Source organism: Sturnus vulgaris, chromosome 1 (assembly GCF_052056855.1).
Source record: "Sturnus vulgaris isolate bStuVul1 chromosome 1, bStuVul1.hap1, whole genome shotgun sequence".
Taxonomy (NCBI): domain Eukaryota; kingdom Metazoa; phylum Chordata; class Aves; order Passeriformes; family Sturnidae; genus Sturnus; species Sturnus vulgaris.
In genome coordinates, this window is record NC_142243.1 from 5792297 (window position 1) to 5815508 (window position 23212).

Here is a 23212-nt window from a genome sequence, read left to right on the forward strand (position 1 = left end):
ATATACCTCCCTGTCAATGGCTCATAAATGGATGAACAGCTCAGCTCTTTTTAATAGAGTTAGGCACAGGGTAATAATAGACTTGTGCAGCTCTCTCTCTTTGCTTAATTCATCTTTCTACAAATCATTAACATTGTTGGAATAACTGCTATCATTAGCTTGGATTCCTCCTCACAGCAGCCGAGGCAGCATTGCAGTGAACAGCTCCTGGGAAATGGAGTTTGCTCCTGTTTGCACAACACACACTCAGGGCAGGGCCTTTCATTCTCCTGTCAAAGGAGGAAAGGTGCTGAATAAAGCAGGCTGAACTGCTTTCCTGCTCCACCAAAGAGCAGATCACAGGGATAAGAGGAGACAGAGTGTGGGCTTCAGCTGAGGCTCTCAGCACAGAGGTTGTAGCCTGAACCCAGCACAGGTATAAGCCATGCAAGCCTCTCCTACACCTTCTAACCCATGCAAATTTTCCTGTGGTCTCCACACACAAGCAAATGATGCCTTCCTGCTACCACAGCTCCTGTGAGGATGATGATCAACAACCAATAATGGTAAAATTTTTTTGCTTGCTCTTATTTTCAGAATTTCTGAGCCAAGACCCAGGTGCCTACAGGCTTAAGGGTACAGCATGACCACGACAGTGATGTCTCTGTACAGCATCTAACAGGTTTAATGCCAGGTTGATATTCCCTTTGAAGTGCTGGCAGCTGCTGGAAGCTGAACAGAGCCTCGCTGCTGTGTGGCCTGGTGAATCCAGAGCTGGTCTGAGCTAAATTCACAGCGGGCATAGCCTGGTGCTGGATCAAAGCAGCCTGTTCCTGGCACTGCTCTGGGCAACCTGCCTGCCTGCATGGTGGAGGGAGCTCTGCTCATTGCTGCTGCCAGCCACAGGGACATCACGGAGAAGGAAGAAAAACCTCTGGGTGCATTTCTTGGCATGTGCTTTGGTTCATCAGCAAAACAACCCAAAGCCCAATCCTGTGGTTCATCAGTGCCCAAATTATTAAACAAGTCCAGAGCAGTGGATGTGTCTCAGCCCTCAAGAGCTCAGGGCCTGATCCCGCAGTTGGAATCTGCACATGTATCTGATTAGCATTGTGGGATCATCCTTTAATTAAATTTACTGTGTTTGGTTTATGAGCACAGCGGTCTGGAGCTGATGACAGCAGTACACAGGATGGGGTCCGTGGCTATTTATGCGTGTTGGGGCACGATGCACGCTCCCTTCTCATGTGCACAGCCCTAAATGATATCCCTGGGATTGCACATGTGCAACCGAGAACAGCAATTGGCCTGGGCTCGGCAGCTTTGTGTGACTCTTCCAGTAATCTGAAATGGTCATTTCCTAGCAGTCTGTTTGTTTCTGTGTCAAGGGAAATAATCTAATTTGAGCGCTGTAAAATTTACAATTATTGTGCAACAATTTTAACGAGGCGGAGTGCAGGGGGGGATATCAGGAGAACATTGGGATAAATTGATGCTCTGTGAAGGTGAAAGCAAGACAAAGCTTCTCCCCAGAAACCAAAATTTGCCACTCCCTTAACAGTGCTGCCATCTGCAATTAATGAAGGCTCACAAATGAACCCAGTCCTCCCATATACCACGAGCAGAGTTATGAAGAGATGAGAGACCTGTAAAGCACATGGTTTAAGGCATCCACATCCTCACAATGCAAGCTGAGCTGGAGTTTGCTGCTCTGACACAACTTTTTCCAGTAAAGTGTCTGGTCCAGATTATGTGTACTACCAACCTGCTCAGACCACTGGGAGTCAAAGTATCCTGGTCCAGGTTTGTGCACATTGTGTTCTCTCTTAAAAGATCTCTGTGGTGAGTCCTGTCTCTCCTGCATTCAGCACATTCCAATATTATAAATTTTCAGTCCAGTGGTTCCAGTTTGGCGATGGTGCAGAATTGAGGCTGTGTTCAGGCTTTTACTGGGATTGATCCAGAGAGCAGAACCCACCCAGCCATTAGCACTGACTGGTGCAAGGCATAGTCATTGAACAGGGGATTGTAGGGGTTTCCCTGGTAGCAGTGTAAATTAATATCCTCCAGATATTGCTCACAGGGAAGCATCCAAGGACCTAGACAAGATTTTGACTCTGTGGTCATGAAGTTCTACTCTGCTCTTTGCTTCATGTGCAAAAAGCCAGGCAGTCCTGTTGTATTTAGTTGAACGGGAGAAACTGCTGTGGAGGTGGCAGCATGGCCCACAAGCCCTGCTGTGCTCCTTTAGGGTGGAAAGCCAACTTCAGATCCCTCTGAATGGGGTAGCACAACAGAACCACCTCAGTGAATAGTGCTTGTGACAGGCAGCTGGGATGAGAAGAGAATGGACTCCTGTGTCCTTGGCAAGAGGGGAAAACCTCAGAGTCAGGGACTTGACTGGTTCTTCTCACTGCTGTTGTGTCCACTGAAAAGGCTGCAGAGGGGATGACTTGCACCAGTGCTTCTCAGAGTTTTGGGTGAGCCAATACTGTGGCACATGGTCGTATTTTCCTTTGAGAAGGAGTTTTGCTGGCAGTGTTTCCAAGAAGAAACCACAGTTACATGTGTACCACATGGACAAAGACCAACCAAGACACCCCAGGGTAAGTTCTCTGGGTTTCATTGCTGTTGGCAGGATGGTGAAGGAGAGGATGGGGTTACCTGCACAGGGTTATGAATAGTTCTGCTCATGTTTTCCCTAGAACACTGTGCTCATATTCCTGGGAAGAGTCTTCTCTCTGTTCTGACATTGCTCGTATCTTGCAAACAACTTGACCAAGTGGATCTTTCTCTAATCATGCAAGTCAGTCCATCTCCACTGCCCAGGCTGTGTTCATGGTGGCCATTATCCAGTTCCTCCTATCCCCCTCTGCTGTCAGACAAAAGGGGAACCACATCTCAACCACAGCTGGGGTTTGTGTCTTGTTTGAAGCACTCCCCAAGAGGACACTTCATATTTCTGTCTGAGCCACTCTATTTCCATCACTAAAGCTGCACTCCAGCTAATGCACAGTGAGCCCTAGGAGGAAGTTTTTCAGGAAGAGGCAAGAGCCAATAAGCAGAATGGTTAATGAGCTTGTCACAGGCAGCAGTGCATTGGGTTACCACTACCAGAGGTGGCTAGAGCCAAGAAAACAGTCCTCTTCTCCAGCACTTTCAAGCCTCCCTCTGCCCCAGGGCCAGGAGCACTGAGAGCAGGCAGGACCAAAGGGAAAATCACATCTCATAAGCCAGAGGCAAGCTAGATCATTGAAATAAGTGTCCCTAATGCTCGGGGACAGAAGTCTTTTTCTGAGGAGAAAGACCTCAGGACATGTTGCACCTCTCTCTGCAAGGTCAAGCCATTCTCCTTGGTGCTCAAGTGGTCTCTTCCATAGCATCTAGAATTAAGAAAACAAGCCCCAAGGAACAGGAAAATGGTGCTGTAAAAGATAAAAATCAGTTTTTGGAGTAGGAGGAGGTGGAGAACCAGGAACAACTCATTTATTCCACTTTTGGGCTGTCTAAGTTAAGTCTAGGTTAAGGTAACATTATTCCTTTAATAGTAGCAGGTCAGCAAGGACTGTACAGCTTTTAACAGATGTCACATAGCTCACAGGATAAATGCAGAATTCTGGAGAATGGTACTTGGCACCATGTGTAACTCACCAGTGGCATACAAGGAAACAATGGCATCTTGACCAAGGCTGAGAACAAGGATGTAGAAAAGGGAAAAGCCATTTAAAAATACCTCAGACTCTCCAGATGTGTCACAGACTTAATTAAAGCACAGAAATTGGAATTGAGTGCAGCAGAAGGGGAGGACAAACCTGTCAGGGCACTTGGCAATGTCTAAACAAGGAAATGGAGTTGTGAACGTAGTAGGGGAAAATACAACTTCTTCTGGCTGGCCCAGGGCTCTTCAGCTGTCCCCTCCAACACCCAGTGGTGGCCACTGGCTGCTGTCCTAGGCTGGTAGAGCCTCTTTTCACCATCACTTCCCCATGGGGGTCAGTGCATGATAAACCCCAATGGTAAGACAGAAGACAGTGCCATTGGGGGTGGGCACAAGGGGCCATGAACCAGAGGCCAAGTGTCACTTTTAAGAGGAAGCCTGGAAAGCAGATCTGGTCTATGGGTTCATGTTTTCATAACACTGTAGTTTTACAACACTGAGACAAATCATTTGTCAGCCCAAAGAAGTGCATGATGTTAAGATGAAATAGATACGGGAACAGGAGGCTCTTGACATTTACAATATGCATTTCCACAAAGAAAACAAACACAAAAAGAAAGGAGAATGCAAAATACAAAGCAATCATCTCACCAGCTCCAAGTACTGGGGGAAAATAAAAGGGAAAATTTCCACCCAAGCTACTTAGAGTGTGATAGAAATGCAAAATTCACACAAAGTTATTTTTCCTCACTTCAAAACCCACAGGGTCTCTTGACCCAGGTAAGCATTTCTCTACTTTACACACTCAGTCTGATCATTCACCTGGTGGTTACAGCACCAGGATGAACTGTGAGAGCTTCTGTTGCAGCACTGTGGGTAGATACACCATGAACCTTCATCTTTCCTCATTTGCTTCCCTTCGTAAGTAAATATAGCCCAGGAAATAGCCACTGCTCAAGAGGTGTGAGGGGATAGATCTTGACCCCTTAATGTCATTAAAGTGCAACGAGACTAAATCATGGACCCCATCAGCACCACGCTAATTTCAACACATTATTCTTTTTAGGCCTTCAATCTACTTCCCCACAGAAATGATAAGTCATGGAAACATGTAAGAGATGGACTTGAGGCAAGGAACAAGGACAGAACAAATCATGCTAATTTAATTTACTTGCTTAATTACATTTCATATCTCATTTATTTGAGATATACAGATGAGCAAAATTCATATGGACACAGTTATTGAAAAGCCAAAAATAAAGCCACGAGCAGTTTCATCTTTGAGTTGTGCAGAAAATGAAAGTGAGAAAAGGAGAGAGAGAATGTGTTAGCTAGCAGATGCTGCAAGGGGACAGGGAATATACAGTTTGTTCTTCCTGTGATGTCTCTGACCTCATCTTTCCCTTTTCCACACTATTCCATAAGTATTTTTGTCTTCTTCGTTCTATCACTACATTTTCCCATTCTTGTTTTTGTTTTGCTCCAGAATCCAACCTTCTTTGAGAGGATGTTTACTGAGCCACATTCTTCTGGTATTCATTGAAATACTTCTAGTGGATGACCAAAGGGGGTTATAAATGACTTTGAGTTACTCCATCTACAACTCAAATCCATCAGAAGTAAAGTTTCTCTGACTTATACATATGATCCTAAGAAACAGTTCCAACAAGCAGGATTTCCTAATTTTAATTCCTGAAGTGAATGGTATAAAAACCCCCGGGGATCTGCAAGTTCTGTGCCTCCCAGAGCTTTAAATCCTAATTTTATTGCTGTGTTGTATTTTGAGAGCAGCTGGGAACAGTTGAGAATCTGGGCCTCTATCTTCACACATCCAAATCTGTCTTTAAATCTCACTTCTTCAAACAATCTCTCCTTACTTTTTTCAGCACTGACAAGTTCCAGGTGCCCCCATACTCTTCTCCAATGTCTGCTTAAGTGTTGTTCTTACTGTGGAAATGGATTAATCCACATTTACAGCCACACAGAGCAATAAACATGACCATAAAATTATGTTTTTCAAACTATCAGCAAGTGGCCAGATGTGAAGCTTCACAGATGTAGATTGGCACATTATTTCAGCTCCATGAAGTCCTGCACTCTTGCAGAACCACAAAATTGTCACCTGGAGGAGTCTCCAGTGCTCGTGACTGCTGAGAAAAGCCTGGATAAAGCAGTGGCAGCTCCAGCCAGGGTCATAAGCCTGGACAAGCAGAAAACATCATGCCTAAAACCTCATAAGCCTTCTGTCTCTCCTCTGCCACCAATGATGCAAAGCCTCCCCTGTTTGACAACAGAGGTACAGCCCTCCTGCCTTCCATTATCTCCTCCTGACTTTCACAGATCACATCTCCATGTTTTCTTCATCCCTTTATATGAGTCCTATGATCAGCATCTGCCAAAAAAAAAACCCAAAAAACCAAACAGAAAAAAACCCCACTTTAGATCATTTAGTCTAGTCTGGACCACGTTTTAGTCTAATTTTGAGTGTAAGAGTTAAGGTACATGGACATGAGCTGTGAGATGCCAGTGGCTCTATCATCAGAGCACAGGCCTTGTCCTATTTTATTTATAAGTAAAGATGTAAGCATTATGTCTTTAGTCATCATGGGTTTTGCTTCTCTGCATCTCAACCAATCCCACCCAAAACTCCTCATCCACAGAGTGTCCCAGCTCTCAGCAATGCCTTACACTAAGTCACACTTGATGTTGCCTCAAAATTCAGGAAGCAAAAGTAGTGCATTATTGCCAAGTTACTGAAGAACAGATGTGAACAAATGAAAGAATCAACTCACAGGGATCATCTCAGATCAGTGTGTCATCACAGTTCTCAAGGAAGTGAGCAACAAACCGTAATTCATCATCTTTGGTAACAGCCATCTGAGAGATCCGTGTCCAAAGCCTGGTGGGAGAGACTCAGCTGAGCCAGTGCTTGCACTGAACAACCTGACTGTGCAGAGCAGCACACACTTGTGTCGTGCAGTTCAGCTCTGCAGCTTTAGGGCCAGATTATCACACCCATTTTCTCTACATTGGCTGTAAAAGAAGCCGTTTGTGGCACCTTCAGTGCCCACCTCTGTCTCTGCACTGACCATCATGCCAACGCTCAGGACAGGCAAATTCCCTGAAATATGGGATTGGTGCCTTCAAGCACACTCTGGAACAAACACCCTAGTATTTATCTTCAGGTAGGACTGTGTTGGGAAATTATTTGGCATTTCCCCAGCAGGCTCTTGAACACACAGAATTCACAGATGTATCGAATTTACCTTTTTCCTGTCCAGGTCTAGCACCATTAAACACACTGAGAAGACTTTCAGTACCATCCAAAAGGAAACCATATCCTTAAAAATGGTCCTCACACAGTTTAATCTGAATCAGACACATGCTGGACTGTATAAATATCATCGTTATGCCTCATTCCTATAAAAACAATAAGTATGGAGAGCTTTGTTGTTTGCCTAGGAGGCAAAGCTGGTGCCAGGCAGCACCAGGCAGGCTGCCAGACAGGAGCTGGACATGGTTACAGAAACAGTCTTTTCTAGATCTGGCCTCTGAAAACGGTGAAAAAGGCTTCTGTGAGTGAAGGAGGTTTTCACACAGGTTGCACATGAAAGGCAGGCAGATGCAATGGAAGGCTGAATGCTGCACTGAGCTCACAGCTTGGGTAAGCTACAGGGGCAAACTCAATGACTCTTGGGTTAAAAATGAGGGGAATCAGGTTAATTTTCAACTCTAATTATGCCTCCCTATCCTCATTTATGGAAGAGTTTTGATTTTTCAACAGAAATTTAGATATTCCCCAAATTCTTCAGAAATTTGTCATTTTTCATCTGGAAGTGCTGCAGTGTTCCATGAAGGTGTTGTTGATTTATTCCATGCTCCTATTGCTATCATCATTACCTACAGACCAGCTGGATCCCATCCTGTGTGACAAATGTGACCTATCTTTTGGGAACCCTTGTTTGCAGCACAAAAGGACAGCACAACAGGGATTTGGGCCTTAGAGGGCAGTGGATGAAGATGACTGTAAATTCCACAGGTCCTTCTGGCTTTTAATTTTCTGACATTGTCTTTTTTGTGTTTGGCTATTTGAAAGCAAGAGGCACTTGGTCATATTAAGTAATAAAAGTTTTGTGAGATCTCTAAAATGGTCTTTCTTCCTACCTTATCCCTTGCATCCATCTGGAAACCCTGACCTGCAGTATCTCAACAACTGCATCCTCACATGCAGCACTTGGTGTAAAGGTGGTTAGAGCTGTTGCTGCTCCCTGGGTAAAGCTCATAGTCAGGCACAAGAGTCCTCAACCCCATTTTACAGATACTTAGAAACAGGTATATTATTTTACAGAAATTTAGACTACAGATGATCAGGTCATACTTGCCAGTAAGCATTTAGGAACTATAATCTTGTGCTCTGGCAGAACAGTAAAGCCAACTAAGCTACATTTACAATATTTCCTTCCTAACATGCATATTTCAGCCATAGTAAAAAAAAAAAAAATGGTCATCAAAACACATTCATGTTGTAAAATCTGGCCATCTGCAGGGTGGTTGGTGGAAAACCATTTTTACTTTGCCTTGAGAGGCATTTTTCCAAAGCTGTCTAACAGCTACCACCAAAGACCACTAGATTATTTACTAGTCCAACATCTGTCAAGAAATAATTAGGTTGTTAAAGGGAGATTGTTAGTTACTGGCATTAGGTGTCCATTAACATTAATTGAACTCCTCAGAATTATTTAGGAGCAAAGTCTGGCCCCACTGAAGTTAATGGGAGCCTTTCAATTAACTCTTGACTGACTTGATGGATGGCAGATAGAAAAGTGATGGGTTTCTTTTCAAGCCATAGAGCCATGAATGGCAACATCTGCTACAGGGACATGGTCTCAGAGAGGCTGGGTACTGAGGGAAACAACCCATCCACTCTGGGTAACTCAGTAAAATCTCATCCACCCCTGAAAAATACTCACCTGTCATGTTTCTTCTCTCCTTGAGCTGGAAATACACACTGGGGCATAGAGGTGCTTGTTTCTAACTCAGCCTACACATCCCCCACACCCATATCAGTACGGGGATCCACACAGGTTTTAAAGATTTCGTTTTAAATCCATCAGCCTGAATCCAGGGCAGTCCCTGGGGAATATGTATGAGAGCATTTGGAGGATGGTTCGAGGTGTACAAGGTGTAAGTCAGAGCAGTCCACAAGGTGCCTTAGCCCACCCTGGCCTCCATCAGGATGTTTTCCAATTTGAGCTGACGTGATTGTGGTCTAACAAAATTTTCTGGTCTGCTAACAAAAGTTTCTGTGGTGATTTTGGGATACCAGGATCGACTCTGCTGCAACAGTGGGGCAGGTGGAAAGGTGGCTCTCACACAGCTGAATTTCAGCCCATCACCCACAGTCCTAAAGCTGAGAACAAGCATGCCCTCACAGCCACGTGTGTCTGAAAGAGAGCAATGAAATCGTTGGTGGGCAATTAGCACTGCTGATATTTATACCATTAAGGAGCCAGGGAGAAATGAAACAAGGGTGGGCCTTTAATTTGCTGATTGAAGATGATTATGTATCTGCTGATATTTCAGTGTAACAATTTGCCCTCGCCAGGTAGTCCACAGGGACAGGTTTGATTTGATTTGATCTTCTGGTTGAGAAGCCAAGGTCTAACCTCGATGTTACCTGCAGCATGGAACAATAGACTTTCCAAAAGGAAAACCTTAGTTTTGCATTATTTCATGAATGCAGATTTCTGGACTTCACTGCTAGGTTAGGAGTTAAACTTTTAGTTATCAGATCCCTTGTGTGATATAAACTATCATTATGAGATACATTTTCTTTCCATTATGCTGTAATAAAACCCTCCTGCTTATAATATAAATATATACATTTCCTCCGAGGCATCCTATTTGCTAAAGAACATCATGGAAATCTAATCTCCTTTTAATCAATAAAACACCAAATGATGTTTCTATTTAATGCAAACTTTGCTTCTTACCATGTAATGAACCTGTTTCTATTAAGAACACAGCCATTAATGGAATAAGTAATGCATTACTACTATTCCACTGCTACAGTCAGGTTTCTCTTAGTATTTCCATTATAAACTCAACTATTTAAGAGTCTGCAATTTTCTGAGCTGGTTTGTCTATAAAATCCTTTTATACTGCTTGAGGGTTTGGGGCCTGGGGGCTTGGCTGGTTATTGTGATGTGCAGGGTCTCTCTCTCCCTTGCCCAGCCACAGACTCACTATATGACCCTGGCCAAGTCATTTAACCTTTTAGAACTTCAGTCAGTCCAAATGGAAAAGGGTCTAAAAAAGAGATGCCTCAGAGGCAAGAGAGATACAAGTTTAACTGCATTTGAAAGAATGACCCTAGGGAATGATAATGGACTGGAGAGACTTTTGCTTTTGGGACATGAGTGCAATTTATTGTAAGCCAGTAATGAAAAGAAAATGGAAGCATGACATTTTGCCAAGAATAAAAACTATGGGTGACTGCTCAAACCATTTCTGATGGATGCCTATAAGAAGAGATAAACAGCTGTAATTTGGGCCAGAAAATACTTATGACCCAATCTGTGCTTGTGCAAAGGTACTCTTTATTCCTGCTTTTGTCAAGCTACTGCTGAAAGAAGTTCAAGACCTTTTTCTTCATAAGAGGCTCACCTGAAATATTTTATATCTTTATTGGGTTGTGCTAGATCTCAGTCACACTGTTTCTATTATCTGATAAATGAGAGAACTTTCAAGAAAAAGGACAAGAAACACGTATTAAGAAACTCTGAACCATGTATTCACTGCAGCAGAAGTTGAAGGGAATTTGAAGATTAACAAACGCTTTGATGAGCAGACAGCAGAATAAAAGGAGGGGACAGACATTTCACAGCTGAATTTCATGCTCACACCCTCATGAATGCTGTTTCCTCCCATGCAAGCAGATTAGACTGTGAGACTGGATCCTGCACTAGAGCAGGGAGAACATATAAAATTTCCTCCAGTGTAAAAGATCTGTCCCTTGCATGGACTGCTGACCTGACTTTGCAGTTTAAGGCAGCAGTGGTAGAACAGTTTGAATTTCAAGCTGGTTTAGCAGCTCCAACTCAAAATAAAAGGGAGGATGAAGCTCTACATGCTAACTAGTGCTGATGTCCAAATTACCTTCCCTTTGTTCTTGCTCCAGCCTGAGTGAGGAGGAAGAACTTCACTGTGCTGGTGACTGTGCACTGGAGCAGATTGCCCAGAGTGGCTGTGGAATCTCCCTCACTGGAGATATTCTAGAACTGTCTGGATGCAATCCTGTGCAGTGTGCTCTGGGGAGAGCCTGTCTGAGCAGGGATGCTGGACTAGATGACCCATGGTGATCCCTTCCTCACCCATTTTGTGGTTCTGTGAGGGACTTGTAGGGCAGATATATGTGGAACAGCCTTAATGTGTGAGGAATTCTGGCTGCAGGAGAACTGGAAAAGCCATCCTTGACTCCTCTTTCTTTCTCCCTTGTCTCTGAGCACTGAAACTGAATAAAGGTGAATACTGACTAAGGAACATCACAAGAGGGGACACCACAGCTTTGAACCCTCCTAGGCAGCTTGGACACCAGCCTGGAGAACACTTGTCCAGCAGCGTGGGACAAGGCAATAAAGGGTCAATAAAAAGTCCTCTATTATTAATCCAGTAATCAGAGTATATTTGCTGGCACTTACTGCCATCTTCAGTTTCCAGTCAAAGCTAAGGCATGGATGGCCTGGCACTGTGGCCTGGGAGTCTGGTGGTGGGACAATGATTCCCTTGTCATGTTTTTCCAAATTATTGTGTCAGTTGCCCCTATACATGTATAGATATTATTTTCCTCCATCATACTCAGTTCACGTTTCTAAGTTTTGCTTCACAGGTGTGAGTGTAAGAATCACCTTTCTAGATTTGGGAGTGAATCTCTACTCTGATTGTCTGACTCAGGAACCACAGACAGGACCTGTCCCTAAATATGCAGGAGAAAAACCAATAATTACTGTCTCCTCTTGACAACTGGGGGAACACAAAGCATGAACAGGGTCATTGGAGGTCCCCATAGCAGAGTCAGAAACCAATATTAGTTCTCCTAATCCCAACAGGGAGCCTTAATCATGAGATTGGTCAGGTATGATGCGTGATGTGCAACAGGTTTTGATAATAAAGATGGCTAAGGTGTTTCCTGCACCTGAATCTCCAGGAGGATGGTCTGAGGGAAGGACCAGTCCATTCATAATGTCCAGTTACCAGCCATGACTGCACTGGTGGAGGGGGCAAGGAGGAAAGAGGAGAGGAGGAAATGGGCAGAGAGAGCTGTCACATCCAGAGGCTTTATCCTAGCACAGGTAACACTTTCTTTACTTCACATTTATTTTTTAGCCATGTTAAGGAAGGGGAAAATAGACAAGCTTATTTCTCCTGCTCATTTTCCTGGACCATCTGGTGCTGAAGCAGAGATGACATATCACTGCGAAGAAGGGGAAGATGTCACAGCTTTCACTAATAGCTGTGGGAGGAAAATAATTATTTTAAAAGTATGTGGGCTGTGCAAACCGTACTTGTTAAGTCAAACTACCAGGAAACTTATTTCAGACACAAAATATTTGATATTAAGTAATCAGTAATGTTAGAGATCAGCAATCCCAGCCGTAAAAGCCAGGCTCAGTTCAGCTGTAAGCACAGCCCTAACTCGGGCCCCACTTCACTGAAGCCCGTGCAAAATCACTTGTGTTTTCTGTTTTGAGCAAGAATGAGAAATTATAGACAAGTCTATGCCACAGATGACTCTCAGTATGTATATCAGGGATTGCAATCAGGTAAGGAAACAGGTCAGGAGAAGCGGTGAAGCCAATAATGTGACATGTATCACCTTCTAAGCAATGACAAGAACATATTGATTTAGTCCCCCTTAGCTCTAGCTCCTTCTGTACTGTTTCTCTAAACCCCTCAGGGTGTCTGTGTACATTTGCAGTTCTAGATAATTTCATAATTTATAACTACTAAATCTTGAAGTACCAGAGATGTGAAGAGAAATGAAGTACTTGTCCTACCCAGAAACATCTGTCTCCCTGGACAGGAACAAGGTAAATTTTCAGTTGTCATTCAGCAGCTTTTTAAGGGGTCTTTTGGAAATATCTTGAAAACTTTCTAATTCAGATGAGAAACTTGCAAGATATGTGGAATGATATTTGAAAATAGGGCTTTTTTAAAAATCAAATTGAACAATTTGACTCATGAGTAGTCTTCTTTTTTTGGAATGAAGTGAACATTTCCTCTTCCTCCCCCCAAACAAATCTGTTTCACTGAAATGTTGGCGTTTGAAAAATGTTGATAAACTCTAGCTACAATGAGAGCTAGTCAGAGAATGGAAACAGATTTAGTAAATGAGTGTAAACAAAACAGCTTGAATTTGATTCCTGGTATTTTGTGGAATTGCTTTGCTTGTTCTTTGTAAACAAGTAGAGCAAGGACTTTGGGCATTCAAAATAAACCAAACACAATGCCCAGAATGTTTCAAAATTTGTGCCAGGCTGAACTAATAATATTCAGCATTCAATAAAGCACAATGCAGCATCCTATTATTTTCCTGTTTGGAGTATTCTTTTAATCAGATAGGAGCAAGTCACCCCGTGGAAGTAGTGTATATGCAGAATGAACAGTTTAAAAACCGAACACCTTGTCATTGCTGTCTGAAAAAATTACTGAGTGCTGAGTAGCAAATACTCCTGAAGACATGTGGACCATGTCTAGACAAAAGCAAGATGGTGTTCAAAATTTCCCTCTTTCCCATAGGTATTTATGGAAATAGAGAAATATGCCCCACTCTACAGTACATCATCTCCTTACTCTGCAAAAAAAAGATCATCTTGGAGTGGTCTGGACAGTCCCATGAGTCTTGCTACACTAAGTTTTCAATGTTGTCAAGCAAGAAATTCTTATCAATACTAGTTCAAAGGTATGTTTTCTAACAAAGTAAGTACCTAATCCAACAGGACTTTGCTAAAAGTTCTGGAGAGAAGGTCACAGATAAGACCTCCAGAGGTTTTTGTTGGAAACACTGCACTTGGTTCTTTTTCAAAGGGAGATGCCATATCCAATTGGATATAAAAGATGTCTATTGGGAACTTAATGCAATTTTATTGGAGCTAAATTCAATCTCTCCTTTTTTGATGCAGTAATGGGTCAGCAAACAGAACTGAAGAGCGCAGCCTCAGACAAGGAGTGCTGCTGTGGTCAGAGGTGCCACTGGCAGAAGTGCACTTCATAAACAAGAAACCCCTGAAAAGTTGTTTAGAATACTTAAAAGAATAGTGCTCTTCTCAGTCACTACAGACCTGCAAACACTCGCCAGCAAGGTTTTTCCCAGCCTTCACCCCAAGCCCAATCTTCAAACAGAAAATCCATGCCCTAGATAAAGAAGATCACTTCACTAATGTTATTTTCTTCTCCTTCCTCAAATAGGTTATACAGAAAACTCTCTGCTTCAGCTGATTAAAGCACGCTGTGCGTGAGGGAGTGGGAGACACACACACAGAGTCAGACCCTCGATTTATATAATCTCCATTGACTTCAGTGGAGTGCCACAAATTTACAGCAAGAAAGGGTCTGCCTACAGACTCCAAAGGGATTGATTGGTAACCTACAACAAGCCATTTCCAGGGAGTTAGGTATTTTTGAGAGAATGATTCTTCCCATGTCTTGACTATGAAACAGAAACTAACAGAGGCGAGGGTTACACTGTGGTATTTATGATACCCAAAAGGAAACACAGTGTATTTGAAATGCTTGATAGCCCAATTTACATGTTTATTGTACAAAAGAGCCATTTATTTATGGGCAAAAAACCCACCTATACATTTAAAAGTCTTTTTTTCAGAGAGGAAATTATTTTTAAAGCATAAAATGAGAAGATATTTTTCAACTGTTTTTCTCTCTTCTTTCTCTTGTCTTGGTCACTGAGAAGAAATACAGAAATACAGTAAGAAATACAGAAGAAATACCTCACAAGGTAGAGATCATTCATAGCATCTCCATCCACTTTCCATGCCAGCTTTGGCAGCCCAGCTTGTCTCATAATTATCACAAATTTATTTATAGTCCAGGGGCGTTCTGAGAGGTCAAGCAAGGAGTAAGAAATTCTGATTAAACCACTAGGGAGTCAAGAGAGGAATTTTTTTGTGCTAGGGGTGTTCTTGGAGATATTTGGGTTTTGTGGTTTTGGGTTACTTTTTATTTTAATGCTCACTTACGAAATAACATGCCTTGGAAGTTGTTCCTTCTTTTGATTTTTCCATGTTCCTCCTCTGTGGCTGTTTTGGCAGTGATGGTCTAGAAAAGAGTGAGTGCTGAAGACTCTTTCAGAGATGACACAACAGGTCAGGAGAGGTTTCTGTGTCGGTGGCTCTGGGTGAGTTGACAGAGATGGTCCTCTGTGGACTCAGCCTCAAGAAGAGCTGGTACCCTGCTGTCAAGAGTGGTCTGTGCTGTCTAAAAGCTGCAAAAAAATGCAATTACAGAAGCAATGAGCTGCCCTGAGCTGGGAGAATTTATGGGCAGGCTTTTCCTCACCGCTGTCCTCACGGATGAAAGAAGCAGTGGTTACCAGCCAAAAATTCCAACTCCCTGCTCTCTGTCCTGCTGGTCTCTAGACACCAGCACCAAGGAAGGAGCCAGGTTCGAATTCCCTGCAGGACTGAACTGTTTGCTTCTTCTATTTCTCCTTCAGGGCATTTCCTTCCCTCCAGAGGGTGCTTGAGTGCTCTGTAGAGCGTTGGGGAAAGCACAGATCATCACAGGGTATAGAAGAAAATTTATGATAGAGGGTTGCAGTGGACCTCAAAGGACTCTTGGGGTAGGAGTGGGCACATCCTGGGAAAACCAGGCTCTCCTGCCATCTGTTGTGCAGCAGAGCCCTCTCTGCAAGCTGGAATGGGGCATATCAAGGACTCCCTTGAGCAAATGCAGGATAACAATTTCCAAAGCTTTGCATGAAAGGTGGACTCAGGGTGCTGCTTCTTCAGCAGGGCAGTAACACTGTGGTGGCAAGTCAGAGTTAGTTAATACAGCAGCTTTTAGCTGGGATTCACTTGGTAAATGCAGATAGAGAAGAGGCTCAATTTTCAATCTCGTGCTGCCTGTAACACATGACAGGGTCAACAGGCTGCTGTAGAGATCAAGAGAACAGATCAGCCTTCTGAAAATTCAATATTAATTATTGAATATTTATGTTTACCAGGGGAATGAGTGATCAGAGTTTCTCTCCAAGGCTGTATATGAATCTTTGTATTTCAAGAACAATATAAATCCAGCCTTTTTATTTGTCATTTGTGTGAGATGAAAATTAACATCACAAGCATTATTAATAAGGCATGAATGACAGAGAGGAAACAGAGCAGCTCATTCCCTATAAGTTTCTCTTTCTGTATATTAAGTAGATTTATCATGTGCTAATTCCCTGCTCTACTCACTTCTTCCCCTTTCTTTCTGGCAAATTAGGGTTTCAGTAGCATTCACATTCACCTGATTAATATACCTGCCCCTCAGCCATCAAATTATAGCCTTTAACAAATATTAACAAATTCATCCTCACAGCAACCCTTCTATCAGTGCACCAGGTACCAGATCTGTTCTCTGGGGTGGCACTGGGGGAAGCAGATGGAGGTCTCAGGGGTGGGTTAAGGCACAGAATAACAACACACCAGCACTAAAACAGAGGCTAAAGGATTGGTACAAAGAACGTCCAGAGGAAGGGTGTGCAGACAAGACCTATCGATCACAGCAGTCCTTCTGGCCTTCAGAATCCACTTAATAAAAGTTAAGTCTCCTTGTCTTCAGGCTCTTTGGCCATACATCTCCACCTGTTTCATAAAGGGAATTATTGTCCTCAGTCTTACAGGCGAGGAAAGTGAGAATCTGAGAAATTAGGGCCCCGGGCTCAGAGATACTCAGGTGTTTGACTTTAAAAGAATTTCACTTAAAACTGCAAGTCTGCCAGGTGTGCTGGCTCAAGTGCTTAACCCTCAGATTTACAGCCCATTTGCTCAGTCTGAGCACAGAGGCAATGGGCAGGGCAGTTTTGTCCACCTTGGTCCTTCTGGGTGACCAGAGAGTGGGCACACAGATGCTGATGCTCACGGAAAAATCCATGGAACAAGGACAGGCATTATCTGCCTACCCAGAGAGAGACCTGAGCCCTTGGCACAGACACCAAGAGCTGCAGATGAAACTCCTCCAGCAGCCACCAAAGCTTCTATAACTGGGAAGGAAAAGTTGTAAGTGGCTGTTTGTATCACCCCAGGGATAGTCCCCAGGCTACAGTCACCCCTCTGTGCTCAGCACCAAAACCTGCCTTTGGACAAAACACATCTGGGCAAAAACGTTGCTGCTGGTGAGGTTTTAGTTTCCTTAAAATGGACAGAAGAAATTATGTTCATTCAATAATAATTTTTTCCAATGTTTTGTTTCAAAATGTCACTTTGTTCTGTCTTCTCCCCACTCTGTACAAAAACTGCCCACAGTCAGTCTACCACCAAAATAGCTTTTTGACTATTCTCCTCCCACTGCTTGCACCCTTCAAATTTTAGACCAGATTTGTGTCCAATGGGTAGATGTGTCTCCAGCTATAAAGACAGAATTTCCATGACTGCTGAGAAATCCTCTCTCATGCTCTTCAAGCTATTTACTGTGTAATATTTATATATTACAATATTACACCTAATCATAATTAACAATGATACTTAGCAGCATCTATATGGCTCTTCACACCTTTAAAGTGCTGTGCAAACACTCATTAATTAATCTTTGCTTCAGGGATCCTGTGCAGCAGTCTCTTCCACAGGGCATCATGAGCCAGTCCCCAGGAATGGAGCCATAGCTGCCAGAGCATGCCTGGTGCTGGGGGTGTAAATTTCTCCTGCAGGGAAGGTTCAGCTCTCCACTTTTGGGAGGCAAGGAGGGCTGCCTTGCTGTCCCCAGAGGAGATGTGAAATGGCAAAAACCTGAAGGAATGGGCAGTATAGACAAGAGAGGGACAAATGGTGGTGACTAACTGCTCTTACACCCCAGTGCTGGTGTGTGAGGACCTGGAGCCTCTTAGTAAAGGTCTGTGCCTTTTCTTGGGGCAGCCCCAATCCTGTGTGCTGGTGAGGCCAAGGTCCCCACAGCTAACCCAGAGTGGGAGGGTGAGGAGATGGAAGGAGGTGGTGGTGGGATAAGGGGTGTGACAAAAGCTGCCAGTGTAGGACCTGCTGCAGCAACTGCCCCTCCCAGGTCTCCTTCACAGAGCACTCCCCACTGCCCCTGTCTGGATCCTTGGAGGGGAATTCTCTCCAGTTTGCATGAACAGCAGGTACTATTTTTTTTTTTTGCATCTTGTGCAGTCCTTTCAGTGCTGGTATCTCTGCCTGGATGAAATGCATCTTTTCTCAGCTTTTCACTGTCTTGCTCTGAAATCTCCGCTCCCATCCCTCCACAGAGCTCAGTAACAGCTTGCTTTGTCTTCCTACTGTCAGCACTCTGCTTTGACCCTTTAATCAGGGGACTTGGCTTTTATCTGGAAGACATATGCCTTAGGTGTCTTGTATAAGGTGCCACACAAAGCAAATTCAGCCAGGCCTGCCAATAACACATCATCTAACCAGATGGGGATAAACAGACTTGAATTCATTTGCTCCTTTTTCTCTACTCAGTAGCACCAGAGAAAAGGCTGTTACTAGCTTTATGTAATGTCTCTGGGTACAGGGTTTTTTGTGCTTTGCATTTGAGGGGAGCTTAGGTCAGCCTCACAGCTTCTTTCCATTAGAGATGGTTGGCATTAATAAAACGAGAACTCTTTTGCCACTTGTCCCTGTGACATTGGAGGTACCAAATATGAATGATGTCATGGAGGGCTTTTTTTTTTTTTTTTAAGCTCAGTGAAATCTCAGTGGTGCTTTTTTGTCCAATTTGGGTAAAACAAGGAGGAAGTGTGAGGCGCCCTAGGCAGAGATATATGGTTTGTGTTGAATTGTCAATGGAGAAGTGACCAAGCTCATTTTTTTTTCCTTTGGTGACCTCAGCAAGATTGGTATCTAGATCTCATCAGCTGAAGTGAAAGAGTTATTATTACAGAGCCTGGAGCAGAGCTGACATACTTGCAATGAATGAAGCATTTCTAGCTTAGGGAATTCAAGTGGCCAGGCCAGGGACGTGATCTATACAGTAAGAGCAGAGACACCAGCATTCAGACTGACAAAATGGGCCCCAGCCAGTCAAAAGAACAAAGAAACACTTCTGAAAACAGTTTTCTTCTGAAATACTAATTGGAATATTCAAAAGCATTATCATTATCTGGCTCCCCATCCCCCAAATACTTTTAAAAGAGATTATCTTTCCTTTGGCCCTCTCCATTAAAATCACCCATTTCTCTCCTTGGGAAATTTCAAAAATGGCAGAACATCCTTAAAACATCTTTTTAAAGCAACCACATTTTATTTAGTTTAGAGCAAACAGACGTGGAGACAGTTGCCTTTCTGTGAGGGGACATATTCCTCCTGTAACAAGGCCAACCTATTCCCTGGATTACACTCCTTGCCATTGTCACAGTTGAATTACAGCTGTGAGTCAGTGACACACTGTGAAAGTCCTTGGCCATGGGACAGATCCTCTGGGAGGGTGGAAAGGCTTGGTATTTATTACTGGATGTGGTTGATCCAGAAGGAGACACCAGCCCCCACATCACCATCCTGGAATCTGTACAAGAGGTGTTCATGAAGATCTTGCATTTTAAATAAAGCAAATAAACGCCTGCTCATTTACTGATTGGGATTACAGACACATGGAGATTAGGGCCCTGAGCAGACACCTCCTGAAGTCAACAAGGGGGGAAAAAATTGGGATCAGCTTAAGTGAGCATATGGCCAGTCACTCTCAGAGTCAAGGTCATCTGGGAAACACGCAGCAGTGCTGATATTTCACACCCCAGGTGAATGCATTAACCCTGCCTGGAAACAGCCATCTCTGTGCACAAACCTCAGCCTCAATTTAAGCAGAAGCAAGGCTGTGATCACACTGCCTGCCAGCTCCGACGAAAATTGACAGAGTGGAAGAGGTCTCAAAGACCATGAAACTTTTGGAGCTTAATTAAAAGCAGCATCTGGGCAAATTAAGGGAGAGAGACTGAAATCAGTGCCTCTGCAGACAAAGAGGCAGGCAGCACCTTGCTGCTGCACATCTGCCTTTGCTCAGCCAGGGCTCTGCAAGGACCTGGAGACACAACAGGGACAGCTCCATCCACCTCCTCCTGAGTCACCACTCAGGAAATCACTTGCTTTTAGCTGAGATTGTGCAACTGCACACACGTCTGAAGGTATGGGATCCCATTTAATGGATATTTTATTATGTATTTGTTGGGCAAAAGCTGTGCATAAATAAAAAAATGGAGGGTACTATGTGTAAGTAGCATTTTTACCTGTTTCAAATATCCTGGGCATTCAGAAGCAAAAATAAAAAAGCCAGGCAGGCCACTCTTCTGCTTTACAGAGGATTTTGGTTTTGTCCACTCAGATCTTGGTTCCATCAGTCTGTCCACAACAGTCTTTTGAGATGTGCCACAGCACAGCTCAACCTTGGGCCCCCTTAATCTGATACAACAGAGTGGTGAAAATAGGCAAGGCCAGATGTTCAAATACCTCACTTTGGCAGCAAGAGAAGCAAATGGAGTAAGAGGTCAAGGGCCAGAAGAAGAGAAATGGGAGAAAGGCCACAACTTTCAGTAAAAAAAGTACCCAAGCTCAGAAAGGGCATGGAAGCAAAATAATGAAGTCAAGGATCTCACATGCCTCTGCTGCAGCTGGAAAACGCTTAAGCCTGAAAGTTGGATTTAGATCTGTCACAATAACACTATGGATTTCAGATTGATTGAATTATAACTCACAGGTGCTCCTTGTTCCATGCATTTCTTCCTTCTTGCCCCCACAACAGGCTTTAAACTCCAGCACACTAGACAGATTAAAAAGGTTGTCCCTTGCATTCTCCTTAACACCACCAGGTCTCTGCCGTATTTACAAACACATATTTTAGCACAAAGGGCCCTAAGGAGGAAACCCAACTGCTGTCAGAGAGGGCTGTTTTGATGGACTGAGTAAACACGATATTTTGGTGACAGGTAATCTTCATACTGAACTGATTAATTCCAGAACACAGGAACAATGGCCTTTTTCATCTGCTGAATAATGCATGGATGGCATTGCCACTGGTAAGCAGCAGGGTTCCCGGTTAGCGCTAGGAATTCACACACACATGCTATTTTAATAAGCTATCACTGTTAAAGAAGTCTATTTACGTTATTCATCTTCAACATTTGCACAAACATGTCAACTGGGGAAGTGTGTGGGGGGAGGTAGGAGGGAAAAATGAGGTCATATTCATATACACTTTCTTAGCTCTTTAATTTATATAAGCCTGAAAATTAAGCAAAAAAACCACCTTAATTCCAAGGGATTGAAAGCACCATGACACCACCTGAAACCTGGACAACATGAACACAGTACAAACAGACCAGAGCAGAAGAGAAAATCCAGGTCAAGGATTACATGGAGAGCTGGGCATGGGTTGCTCCAGAGCTTTGTGAACTGGAACCATGCTGGATTTTGGCCATGAGGCTGCTCCACTGTGCCACTGGTCCCTTTGGGGCCACCTGGGCCATGGCCTTGTCACTTTATCCCCATGAACCAGCCAAGAGCTCCCAGAGCAGCCAAACCTGTAGGTGTCCTGCCCATTCTGCTGTAATACACTGGGATTTGGGACAGGGGCCACCAGTCCAGAACTCAGGGCTGTTCCACTTGGGCTATGAATTGCAGGCAGCAAAAGGAAGAATTCAGCTCTTAATTATGGGATCAAGGGTTAGATTGACTCTTAAATTTAAGTGCATTTTAAGCAAGATGCTTAATGTCTTTTGTAGCCAATGGAGATCTAGTTAATGCTCATCATCAGTAGAAGGCCACTGTTCTTGATTCTGCATAATATTGATAGGAGATAAAATATTTTGCCTAAAAGAGGCATCTGGTACCATTAGAGCTTCTGGAATGCCCTGGCTACCTCTCAGCTACTTCCCCATAGGGGTGCAGTTTTCCATAGATTTTGGGCAATGTTTGCTAGCCCCAGGGAGATATCTTGGATAAAAGAGGGCATTTAAAATGACATCAGATACCTATGTTTAGACAAATGCATGACATCCTTGACCTTCACTAACTATAATGGGAATTTGGACAGCTGGACATCTAAATCTGTGGGCTGAATCCCACCCAAAAATGTCAAAGTCTCCTTGTTTTCAGCAGAGCATGCTATTAGAGGCCAGATTTTCAAGAAAGCAGCTCCTATTTTGGCATCCGTTCAGCTGCAAAACTTGCAAGTGTGATCAAAGCAAGGCTGAGTCCCCCTGAAAGAGATGGGGGCTGAGCAGGGGAAGCCCATCTGCTCCCCCTCTCCTCATGCCCCAGCTACTCAGTTCAAAGCAGAGGTTAAATCTGGCCTGAGGACAAGCCTGCAGACCTGGAAGGCCCAGACCCAGGAGCACAATGTGTGTGCAGTGGATCTGGGTGTGCACAGCATGGGGCACACAACCACACGTGGTCCCACACGACACTGAAACCAGCAGATCACTCTCCAGCACTGATGGAAATATGATAATTGTTCCTTTTCCCCATGTCATTGCATCCCTTATGTATTTCCCTCAGAAATAAAGTGCTTTTAAAGCAGGGAGCAAACTGGTCTGCCCCAAGCAGTTCATCTCATACGTGGCTTCCATTTTATTTCATCGTTTTGGATCTTAATGCTGGTCCAGCTTCATCCCCAATGACCTCACACCTAAGGCTTCATTTGCATGGTAGGTATTGCTATCATAATGTTCATTCCTTTAAATCATACTCCAAAATTTTGCTGCTTCTTAGCTGCCTGGAAGGATATTTCTCTCCCCTTTTGGGGCATGCATCACTGGAAAGTTACAGGAAGAGATTTCTTACTATTTGGAGAGTTTTGTTCCCAAAAGAGCATAAGAATGGTATAAGCTTGTTTTTCAGGGCATGACTATTTTACTACATAACAGCCCAACGGTTTATATAATTCTATTAGAAGATTTGAGTCTCTATTTATTTTATTTCTTTTGGCTTTGCAAATAGAAAAATAAGGGGGAAAAATTACCCAAATCTTTGCTATGGGACACTCTGGAATGTATTAATGTACATGGGGGCTGAGGAGTGCCCAGATATGAGAGGAAGGAGTTGGAGCCCAGGGCCGGCCCCAGCACCACATTGTGAAATGTGTTTTTTCAGTCTCTCTGGGGACCAGTAATTGCACACGTCAGAAAAGCTTTAAGGTAACCAATGTAGAGGGTAATGGCTGCATAAGATCAACTGGCAGAACACATTGAACTAATTTTCTTCTTTCTTTAAAATCTGTCCCATTCTGCTTGTGGAGAAGCATGAGAAACTTCCCTGAGGTTTTCAGAGAAACCAGGGGAGGAGGAGGAGGAATGGTGGTCAGTTAGAGAACCTTTTCTTCCTTTGTGGCTCTCCCATCTTCCTCAGGCCAACC